This window comes from Lycium ferocissimum, chromosome 4 (genome assembly GCF_029784015.1).
Source record: "Lycium ferocissimum isolate CSIRO_LF1 chromosome 4, AGI_CSIRO_Lferr_CH_V1, whole genome shotgun sequence".
Taxonomy (NCBI): Eukaryota; Viridiplantae; Streptophyta; class Magnoliopsida; order Solanales; family Solanaceae; genus Lycium; species Lycium ferocissimum.
In genome coordinates this window covers 17,875,077-17,887,259 of record NC_081345.1, presented here as the reverse complement: position 1 = coordinate 17,887,259, position 12,183 = coordinate 17,875,077, and the positions used below count along the sequence as shown (strand labels likewise).

Genomic DNA, 12,183 nt, shown 5'->3' with positions numbered 1-12,183 from the left:
GGCAATGAAAACAAAAGAGAGTGCACGCTAGTTCTTCATCTCCCACTTTAATATCAACATGAGTAAGATCCATAGCCAATTTATTAAAAGCATCAAGATGATCCTGTAAAGTTGTACCTGTCTTCATCTTGAAGGTGTGTAAACGCTGCCTTAACAACATTCTAGTTGTTACTGATTTCTTCTGGTAGAGATTTTCAAGTTTCTTCCACAAACTCGCAGCTGTTTTCTCGGTACTAATTTCACATAGCACGCTGTCTGATAAGGATAATCGAATTGCGCTAAACGCATCCATCTCAATCTTCTGCTTCTCAGCCTCTTTCGTATTTTCGGGATACGAGTCGTCCAAAGCATAGACTGATCCTTCTCTCCGTAACAATGCCATGATCTTGATCTTCCAGATGTTGAAGTTATTAATTCGCCCATCAAAATTCGCTACCTCAAACTTCATAGATGCCATAGTCTCCTCGTCTCCTAGATCTCACGACTTGTAGGCCTCTAATATCAATTGCTAGCGCGGAAACGATAAAAACACAGTAATTAAGGTGGTTCGGATCGATGTGGTCTTAGTCCACGGAGAACGGCCGACACTTTTATTAATATCAAGGGAGAAAGTAAGTTACAAGATTGAATACTCTTAGGTTCTATGTTCTGTCCTACTTAATAAATCCTAACTAGCATGTATTTATAATACTAGGCTAAATCCCAACAACACTCGAAAACCAACAAAGAAAAATATTTCCTTTTATTTCTTTCCGCTTTTGAGTAGGAATTGACTTGAATATATTTTCAACTTCACATAAAGTTCATGCGAAATCAGTAGTTTCAAATTTCCAAGATAGCGTTTGAACTCAACTCGAATTACGTAGCCCTTTTACTAGTGAACTCTAACAACAAAAGATGAAGCAGGAACTAAACAAATATGACGTAGAAAATCAGAGCGGCGTAGGTGAAGTTTTACTTGTGAACTCTAAATAGAAGAGATGAAGCGTGATACAAACGAAATACACTATAGCAACTCAGGTGAACTTCCAAGCACAATCGTGAGGCTCCACGGCAGCACAATACCGGAGTAAACTAGCAAGTGTGATCCTTCCTGCGATTGTGAACGACTGCATCAGCACCAATGCAATCAGTTCAGGTTTAGAAAGTATATTCTATTTTTTTTTAACTAAAGGAAAAAGATACAGACACGTCGAAGAGCTTTAATAAAGTAAATAAGGTGCATGACTATGATAATAATCAGGACTTGCTCTTTCTATCTCTCTTCTATGAGGACTACAAGATCGCTCATTACCTCAACGAAGAGGCCTATCATGGGTTCTATCAGGGTTATACTTATTTATCCTATCATCATCATCTTTTATAGCGAACTCCACAGTAATAAATCGATCATCAGTTTGCTACATTTAAACAGAAGAACATAATGAAACAAAGGCTGCAGGTCAGTGAGGATTCATATAACCGACCCCAACTTGTTTGGGATTGCGGCGTAGTTGTTGTTGTAAGATGTAGAGGCAGTGCCAAATTAGGGAAACTATGCAATGGGTTGATAAAATAACCAAACTGCAACAATTCATGAAAGCACGTACCTCATATTTGTCACATCCAAGGCTCTAGTGGCATCCTCTTGTGATTCATTTTGGACAAATATGAAATTCTTTCCGATCCTTATGTTTGAATATTTCTCCATATGGATCAAAGTGCCTGTCTAGATCCCTTGTACTTGTATGTATGGATCAAAATTAATGAGGAACAGACTCTGAAGTTCTGAAAGTAGATGAAGTTTTTCTAGAACCCCCGGGCCTTCTGCTGGGCTCTTCCTGCAGCACAGTCATGGAAATACTTAATCTAACTGGAAAATCATTGTGTCTATGTGTATGTGTGAGAGAGATAGAGAGATTTGGAGGGATAAATGGATTAACTTTGACCACTCAACACAAAGCCTGCGTCCCTTTCTGCCAAATTCTATTTGGTCAAGCCCTCGAATCCTCTGCATCTTTTTCATCGTCCATATGCATAAAAGCAAAACCTGAACCCCAGCCCACAGAAAGAACAAAACATTAAGTAAAAATGAATCGTAAAAATGGGATTATGGGAATAAGAATCATGCGAGAAAAGGATCACCTTAAAAAATTTTAATGTTCCAAAAAGGAAAAAGAAGAAGATATTCCTCCAGCAGATGTGCATATCATCTAACATTTCATGTCATTGCAAAAATGACTACTCTGTCAAAAGATGTGCAGACCATCTAACATTTTATCTCATTATAAAATGACCACTCTGTCAAATGTAGAAACTTTTGATCATGGGAAAATCAGCAGCAGACTTTCAACAGTGGACAAAGTGATCAGATGGAAGGATAATGTAAAGATTGCCTCTCCATTTTAAACTGCTTTCTCAGGTTCAAGGTAGGCATGTGACAAGTTTGAAAATGGGATGCGACCAAGGTAATGTATGATTGTGATACCATGCTGGATCAGAGAGCTCTTCTTGGTAACACAAAGAGACACTTGTCACAGCCAGGAAATGAAACGAGACACCATCCATGAGCCATGATTGTATGTACATTTCAATGTTTCATTGCTCGGTTTCCTGGAGCTAACAAGGAACAACCTACTAAAGATTGTTCAGAAGAGTCAAATTGGTAACCGTCCTCCATTTCACTTAGAAAGAAACCACACTCAGGAACCTGCTGGAGGAGTCTTTAAAGAATAAACAAGATCAGTGCAGTGTATAATGTACAAGTAATAACGCCTCATTACTGAGATTTAATTACAAGTAATTAACAATGGAACCAAATTATCAAAGTATAATATTTAAAGACGGATATTCAGGACATCAAAAGTCAGTGTCAAGAGGTCTTATCACAGAAATCTACCCACAGAAAAACCACCAGATAAAATATAACTATAAGATCAGTTATAAACTAACTAGCATAGAACCTAAAGTAATAAACTATCCGTGCTTACTAGAACTTATATCCACCTTATTAACCTCTCCATATCTTCTGAAAAAACTCTCCAGCTCAGACTGCCTGTTGCCATATTCAAAGTTCCCATAGAAAATTGGCCTCGTCCCACAGAAACTCCTACCCTGTTCAACTCCAGTGCACAAACACTAAAGCTTTTTTATTTTTTTATTTTTTACATATTATTTACAGCATTGGTATTACAATTGACATAAAAACCTGTTGTCGAGAAACTATATTCAAGTTGAGTTTCCACCTTTTTACTCATTCCATTCCAAATTTATGCGAATTTTGAAAAAGAAACTTTTCCAAAATCGTGTATCATATTATCATGAGCTAGAGGACCTTAAAATTAGCACCTGTCAAATGTTTAAACCTGGTTACACGATGATAAATTTAAGAACCAGTAGAGACATCACTGTCCAACGTAAATTCCAGTTAAAATGGTATTGGCTCCACGTCAAACAGACTAATTAACACAACAAGTATATCGACACCAAAATGCTTCTGACACAGAATTCCCTGTTCAAAAGTTTAAATATTTAACAAATTTACTCCATTACGATTCATTCTAATACGGCATAGGTTTCTTTTTATAAGGTCTTACTCCTTCCATCCAAAGAAAACAGATAATTTGCTTCCCATGAGCGTTTGTCCCTTTTTCATAATTAAATGAGTAGCATTTGTATTTAATATTGACAAAAGGGGGTGCCAAGCATGTACAGAAGACAGATAAATAATAAAACATAGATGATAATACATACAAAAGAAAGCAACATACACAAAGAATGAGTGGTCTTCTAGAAAAAATCATCGCGAGAAAGCTTGTCAAATGCAAAGCCAATAGAAATTAAGAAAACAATCTGAGTGTTGGCGCAATTAGACATTATTTCTGGGAGCAAAGGGTAACTACTAAGAACAACATTGTTTACATCCAATATGCCAATGCATGCTTCGAGAGCAAAAAATATAATAAGAACAATGTAGCTCATTGCCTTATAAAAAATATATATTTTGTACAAGTTAGCTCCCACCAAATAGATCTAGTCTATTTTGAAACCTATTTTCAATACAGCAAACACAACATGTGATCTCTAGTTTTCAAGTGCTTCTAAAATCCGTCTTAGAATAACCAATAAAATCAAAAGTTGGGATCAGGGCGTCATCAATCATTAGGAAAGATAAAGCCCAAACTTCAACGACGGCCTTTTTTTTTTTTTTTTTTTCACAAAAACGAGAATAGAAAAAAGAATTCACAATTATTTTTCATGTAAAGTATACTTTTTTTAGGATCTATATTAGATATCTCACTTAGGCTGCATTTGTTTTCATTTAGATTAAGACGTCTGAACCTGAATGCACATTTGAATGACTAAGATGTTATCACTATATCTAAATATTACATAATTAAGATCGTTTGTTTTTAACATCTGAATGAACTTAATGTTATTTTATTTTCAAATTATTACTCCCTTTGTCCCAATTTATATGGTACAGTTCAAATTTTGAGAGCCCGATTTCTGAATTTTGATCATAAATTCGAACACAGAATCTCTAGCTTTCTTTAAAAAAAAAAATTACATACTATTTAGAAACTACGTAAAAAGTACTATACATCACAATAATTAACAATTCAAAAGATTTAATACGCATATTGAAAAAATTGCAGTAAAAAAAAAACTTGTTTAACTCTCGAAATTCGAAATGTAGCATATAAATTGGGATTGATGGAGTAATAAACTTAATTTCAAAAAAAAAAAAAAAAAAAACAAAAACAAAAGAGCTCTGAACTATCTTCAACACCAATAATTGTCGTAACCCTCGAGTAATCCACCATCAAATGTGAACCTGCAGATTCCACTAAAATCCTTTTCCAAACTCAAATTTCAAAAACGAAAGAGAAGAAATTGATACAATTTCTATTGTTTATTTTCTCAATTTCCAAATGCATTCAACAGACCCTCCATTAACAGACCCATCATTTTTTTCGTCCATTGTCAAGGCGGTGGTGTTTGGGTTTTCTAAATCTTATTTATGATTGTTTTCCATGTACTGATATTTGGTTATATGTTATTGGTAATTTTTCTGGCAATGAATTTCAATTATATTTTCTTAGGCCAGTGGAGGAGTGATGAGTAGGAAGAAGCAATTTTAACAATGGAGATTGTTTCTTGCTTCATTTGTTTTGGAGGTTGAATGGTAGTTTATTGTTTCCACTGCTCCGATAACAGACGAGAGAAATGAGAAGAAGAGGCAGGTCCAGAAATCCTTATCCATGGTTTCTACAGGGAGATAAAATTGGAGATGAAGGAAAAGTTTAATAGTATAATTTAATAATATAAAATTACACGAGCAAGAGAAGTGTCTGAATAATTTTCAGACTTAGTTGAGGGTCTGACCGAATAAGAAGTGTCCAGATGGATTAAGTGGCTAGATTTCAATTAAAACAAATGCACTTAATGGATTGAGATCTGAACCATTTAGATTCAGATCTTCATTAAGTGCAAACAAATGAGGCCTTACTTCCTCAAGAGCTTCTTTTTGAGATTGTACCAAAGATTCAATTCTTCCTTTTTGAGGTTTGAACAACCGGATTCATATTTTCTAGTTAACATATTTTATATTCTAATAAATAGTTAAAGAGACAATATATATTACGTAGTAAAATATCAAAAACAACCAAGTTTTAGATGAAAAAAAAATGAAAAATTCAAAATAATAGAACCTGATTTAAGAAGTTGATAACCTGATTTGAGAATATTTATTTGGTGCTTCAACATACCTCTTGAAATATTTGGTGCACGAGAAAAACAAAAATAGCAAATTCATACATTGTAGCTCTTGTCGTTCATACCAATATAGTCAAAGACTCTCTTAGAAAAACAAAGAAAAATGTGAAAGCATAGAAGTATACTAGAATTTAGAGAAAGATTAAAAGTAGATTGAGCATTGTAGAGAAACCAATCGAGGGCTTTCTTTTTTGCCAACATAGTAAATATAGATTGAGCATTTGTATACATACATTAATTACTGATTTAAGGGCCATATTTTCTATAAATTAATTAAATATTTTATTTTAATGTAAAAAAAAGTACTTAAAATACTTTATAATTTTTCAAAAATAATCTATATTGATGAAAAATAGGGCTCCCAAAAATGAGGGGCCTAAAGCCTAAAGGCTTCACCCAAAAGCCACCCCTGGTGGGGATTCCTCCCTACTGCCAATCAGGCAACTTAAGGCTATATTTAACCTCAAGAAAAAATGGTTAGCCTTGAACACAAGACGGACTCCTTTGTTAACTCTCACATTACGAAGCATTTTGTCAACTGGATGCATGCGCAACTGATTCTCAAGAAGGGAGTGACACTGCTAAAAAAGTCACTATTTTTCCACTGAAAAATCTTCTGTGGTTATTTTTCATTGAATGTCGGTGGGAAAAATATAAATAGTAAAGTTTTCACACGAAAAACTTATGAAGTTTCCCAGCATTTCAGTGGAAACCTGTTTCCCACCATGCATTTTTTCATTGAGATTGTTCAGTGAGAATGAAGTGGAAAAATCATGTTTTATAAAGACAAATTTCCCACTGAATATCGGCGAATTTTTTTTTTTTTTTTCTAGTAGTGTGAAATGATATAACAAAGAGTAACACAAAAAGAGTAAGACAAGCACTTGTCTGGAGATTTGAGGTGTTTGGCCAAAAGAGTAAACTGCTTTTGAGCAGCAGCAAAAGAAGCTTTTCTGCTGTGAGAAATAAACTACAAATTTCGAGGCAGAGAATTATTCTTTCCAAGGAAAAACATATCTCTACCAAAATTTCATATTTAACAAACTATTCCTTGGTAGTTTGATCCATCAGCTCTCAGGTATTAAAATTCTACCCTCTTCTCCTTTTCCATTTTTGTTTCTACCATCTCTTATCCTTCTCTTGGAGCAAATTGCTAATTCATTATTGAATGATATATTTTTGTATATTTAAATCTCATGTAAAAGATAAGTAATCTTACCTGATATACAGTATTGTTGATCTGGATAAACAATATTTATATTGATTAAAAACTTTAACAAACATTTTTTTATTTTAATTAATTAAATACAAGAACTTAACTAACGTTTGCATGATAAATATTAAAATTATTTCTTTGTTCATAATACTAATTGTGAAATGAACCTCAATACTCACTTTTTCGTAATTTAAGACAAAAATTTCCTTTTGGAAAGATTGGCCAAGAAGAATATGTTTATCAAATACTGAAAAATGTACTTCTTCAAATGAACTGCCAAACACAAACTATTGCTTTACAAAAGTAATTCTCTAAAAAGCTATTTTAACAAAAGTACTTCCCAAATACACAATTTTTTAAAGTTCGGCTAAACATGCTCGTAATTTGGATCCTCATGTGAATAGACTTAACCTGGATGACCTTAGCGAAGGCATTGTTCAACAACAAGATGACAAGATTCACAACCAACTTAATTTTGACTCACTGGGAAGACAAGGAAGAACGCTAGAGAGCTATTTTCCTTTCTCAACAGTATTCTATCATTAGAAGAAGTTCTAAAATACATATACATATGGTATACCACCTAATTACCCTATTTCCTTTATGAGGAAGAAAGAAAATTAAGGAACCCGCAAATATCGAAAAAACGACAATTATTGTTAACCAAGAAAAATAATTCGTAGTAAAGACAAAATACACTAACGGAAAAGGGCCAAATATACCCCTGTACTATGAGAAAAGGGTCAGATATACCCCTCGTTATACTTTGGTTTCAAATATACGCCTGTCATTATACTATTGGATCAAATATACCTCTCATCCATTTAAGTTGTCCAAGGTGGACATCCAATCCTATGTCGTACTGACATTTAATGAGGTGGATGCCACTTAGCATGCCACCTAAGTACCCCAGCCCATTTTACCCCTCCCCTGTATTTGTTCTTCCACTACTAAAATTTCCTTCCCCTCCCCACTATTGCCACCATCACCATTGCCGCCATCCCTTTCCTGAAATAGCACCATTGGAAACTAATTATTGTATTTTTCATCTGAGTAGTTGCCAGAGCTCTTGAATCAGAACAGAATATAGTAACAACTTGTGGTAGTGTTAGCGGAAACGTAAAATAAAAAACACAAGATTTAACATGGTTCGGATCAAAATGATCCTACATCCACTAGAGAATAGTTGCCTTTATATTATTAACAAAGAAAGGGAAGAGATCTCAATTACACCTAAAGGAATTGCTCTCTCAACTCTCTACTCACTACAAAGGATTTATGATTTTTGGGATGATGAACAAAGAAGAATTGCCTCTTCTTTTATAGGCAAACAATGACTTGGGCTCCAAGTGTGATACATGGGCATTTCAATTATCCTCCACATCTTACCATCCTTTGGCTCCAAGCAATGCATCCTTTGGCTCCAAGTAATTGAGCACTCTTTGGCTCCAAGTAATAGAAAATCATCCAACTAAAATTGGCATATGAATTTTTTTATCACATAACAAAAACCAACTCTTTCAATCTCTACCTTGGTTTGCGTTCCGAGCATGTGTGTGAACAACTACAGCCAAAACTTCTAAGCTTACTGGGCAACCCCGTTGTAAGAAACAAGAAGAATCAAATCCTTGTTGAACATACCACCTCCACCTAACAACTGTTCTCACTGATTTGCATCAGTTGATGCGTACTCCCGCCAAGTCCTTGCAGTGTGCAAACTTAGCGAGCGGGACTACCTTGGTCAACATGTCTGCAGCGTTATCGTCTGTGATAACCTTCACGACCCTAATAGTTCCCTCTTCAACATCTCAAATAAAATGAAATCTGACTTCAATGTTTTTAGTGCGCTCATGAAATCTCTGATTTTTAATCAGATGAATAGCACTCTGACTATCACATCTAATGGTTGATTCCTGCTGAACCAAACTCAATTCCGCCACCAAATCTTTCAATCAGATAGCTTCTTTCACCACCTCCGCTGCTGCCATGTATTCTGCTTCTATCGTAGACAAAGCGACAATTGACTGCAGAGTCGATTTCCAACTAACGGCACTGCCAACAAGAGTAAAGATGTATCCAGTTATGGACCTCCTTCTGTCAGATCCCCTGCATAGTCAGAAGCCACATAACCGAGAATTGAATTACCTCTACCACCTTTTCGAAAGGTCAAACCAACATCAGAAGCTCCATTGAGATGTCTCAATACCACTTGACAACTTCCCAATGCCTCTTTCTTGGGTTGGACATGTATCTGCCTACCACACTTACAGATTGAGTAATATCTGGACGTGTACACACCATAGCATACATAATGCTACCAACTGTGCTATCATAAGGAACCTTTGACATATGTTCCACCTCATCCTCGGACTGAGGCATTTTTAACTCTTAAGTTTAAAATGAGGAGCTAATGGTGCAATAACAAGTTTGCACGTATGCATATTGAATCTCTCGAGAACCCTTTCGATGTACCTCTTCTAAGAAAGATGTACAACACCGTGTTCTCTTAAAATCTCCATACCAAGGATTTTCTTTGCAGCTCATAAATCTTTCATGTCAAATTCCTTACTCAACAGTTTCTTCAAAGCATTTATCTTTGTAATGTTGTTAGCAGCAATAAGCATATCATCAACATACAGCAGTAAATAAGTCATTGAGTTACCAGACATCTTCTTATGATACACACAGCTATCAAATGCACTCCTTAAGAATTCATGTATAGTCATGAATGCATCAAACCTCTTGTACTACTGTCTAGGGGATTGCTTCAAACCATACAAAGATTTCTTCAGTTGGTATACATGATCTTCTTTTCCCTTAACTAGGAAACCTTCTGGCTGATCCATATAAATTGTCTCTTCTAGATCAACATGCAAGAAAGCGGTTTTGACATCAAGCCGTTGAAGCTCCAAGTCGAATTGTGCAACCAATGCTAGTAGCACGCGAATTGAGCTATACCACGACCGGATAGAATATCTCATTGTAGTCAATTCCCTCCTTCTGATTGAAACCTTTTGCAACCAATATCGCCTTGAATCTAGCATCTTCCACTTCAGGAATTCCCTCTTTCTTTCTGTAGGCCCATTTGCATCCAACTGTCCTCTTCCCCTTTTGCCTTTTCACTAAGAACTATGTATAATTCTTGTAAAGAGACTCTATCTCTTCAGTCATGGCTAACTGCCATTGTGCAGTATCCTTGCAAGAAGTTGCTTCAATATACGAGAAGGGCTCCAGATCCTTAATATCTTCTTCTGCAACTACGAATGCATACACAATCAAGTTTGCTTGATCTATAAGGCATTCTGGTCTTCATATCTGCCTCTTCTCCCTTCCCTTCGCAATTGTGTATGGTTCATTGACAGTAAGTTCTTCAAGATCCACATCTTTTGACTCATCTTTCACCTGAGTCTCTTGATCCTTTCCTTGGTAAGCTCCACGGAAGCTCCACCTGTTCATTGTTCTCGATTCCTGAAAACTCTACGTAAAATTTACGAGGATCAAGTATAGAGGATTCATCAAAGGTGACATCTCTACTAACTATAAATTTGAGTAAAGACAAACACCAAAGTTTGTGCCCTTTTACTCCATCCACATACCCTATGAATATATCCTTCTTAGCCCTTGGTTCAAGCTTTCCTTCATTAATATGATAATAAGTTGGACAACCAAATACTCGTAAGTATGAATAGTTAGAGGGTTCACCTGACCATACCTCATTCGGAGTCTTAAATTCAATCGCCAATGCTGGATATCGATTGACAATATAAGCAGCAGTGTCAACTGCTTCAGCCTAAAATATTTTAGACATTTTGGCTTGTAGGAGCATACAACGAGACTTTTCAAGAAGAGTTTTGTTCATCCTCTTGGCAACTCCATTCTGTTGTGGGGTGTGCCTGACAGTCCTATGTCTTGAGATCCCATGAACCTTGCAGAAATCATTAAACTCTTCACTGCAAAACTCCAAGCCATTGTCTGTGTGAAGATATTTAATTTTTTGCTCTATTTGATTCTCAACCAAAATCTTTCACTTTTTAAATACTTCAAAAGCATCACTTTTTGCCTTCAAAAAATGCACCCAAGCCTTTCGTGAGAAATCATCAATAAAAGTGAGAAGATATCTCTTTCCACCCTTCGATGGAAGTTTAGAGGGACCCCATAAATCTGAATGGATATAGTCTAGCACCCCTCCTTTCTTATGCTTGCCAGTGCTGAAGCTGACTTTCTTTTGCTTCCCAAAATGCAGTGCTCACAAAATTCAAGTGTGCTGATCTTCTCACCTTTCTAAAGATTACGGTTGCTCAACATCTCTAGTCTACGTGCGCTTATATGTCCCAATCTCATGTGCCATAATCTTGCCTTGTCATTATTAGATAACTGCACTGTAGATGCATTTGTAGAGCCAACAATGGTGCTGTCACACCCTTAATCCGAAAGGGTGTGATGGGCACCCGACCCTTACCTAGGGCCGAGCGAACCCGCTGACTTTCGTAATACTCGTAGCCATACCGGGCCCTTAACCAAAACATGAGTACATAATGAAGGTTTTTCGGAAAACTAACAAGCTTTACACTTTTGCGAATCAAATAAAATTTCTAACAGATAAAACTTATAATACAATGCGTAATAATACATCGGCTTACATAGCCGCATACATAACCGACATTTTAGACCCACGACACTGTCTGCAAAGTCTCTAACACAGAACATGAAATCATAACATAATAATCTGACTCGGCAGCACTCCGGAGAAAATGGAGCTCGCCAATCCCGCTGGAACATCTGCTACTAATATCTTCAGATCACACAGGTGTACTACCGCGCATGAAACGCGACCCCGAAGAAAGGGGGGTCAGTACGGAAAATGTACTGAGTATGTAAAGCATGGAATACATTAAACAGAATCATAACCGGACTGAGAAGTACAGAACAGACATAATCATCAGAAATCATAGACTTGCCTTTAAAACATATCTCGTACATATATACATACATATAGCGTGTCCCGGCCCTCTAGCGAGGGACTCGGTGGATAAAATCATATCATTATCATATCATCGTATCATTGAACATATATACCGTACCCGGCCCTCTAGTGAGGGACTCGGTGAATAAGGTCATATAATCTTCGTATCATATTATCATGTCACATCATCATATATGCATATACGGGTACCCGCCCTCGGTGGAAGGGATCGGTACCGACTCGGTGA

General features: G+C 36.2%; 1 pseudogene; it reads right to left on the bottom strand.

The window, feature by feature from the left end:
- Nucleotides 1–1,202: 1,202 nt before the first annotated feature.
- Nucleotides 1,203–9,352, bottom strand: LOC132053791 (serine/arginine-rich splicing factor RS40-like; annotated as a pseudogene).
- Nucleotides 9,353–12,183: the final 2,831 nt, after the last annotated feature.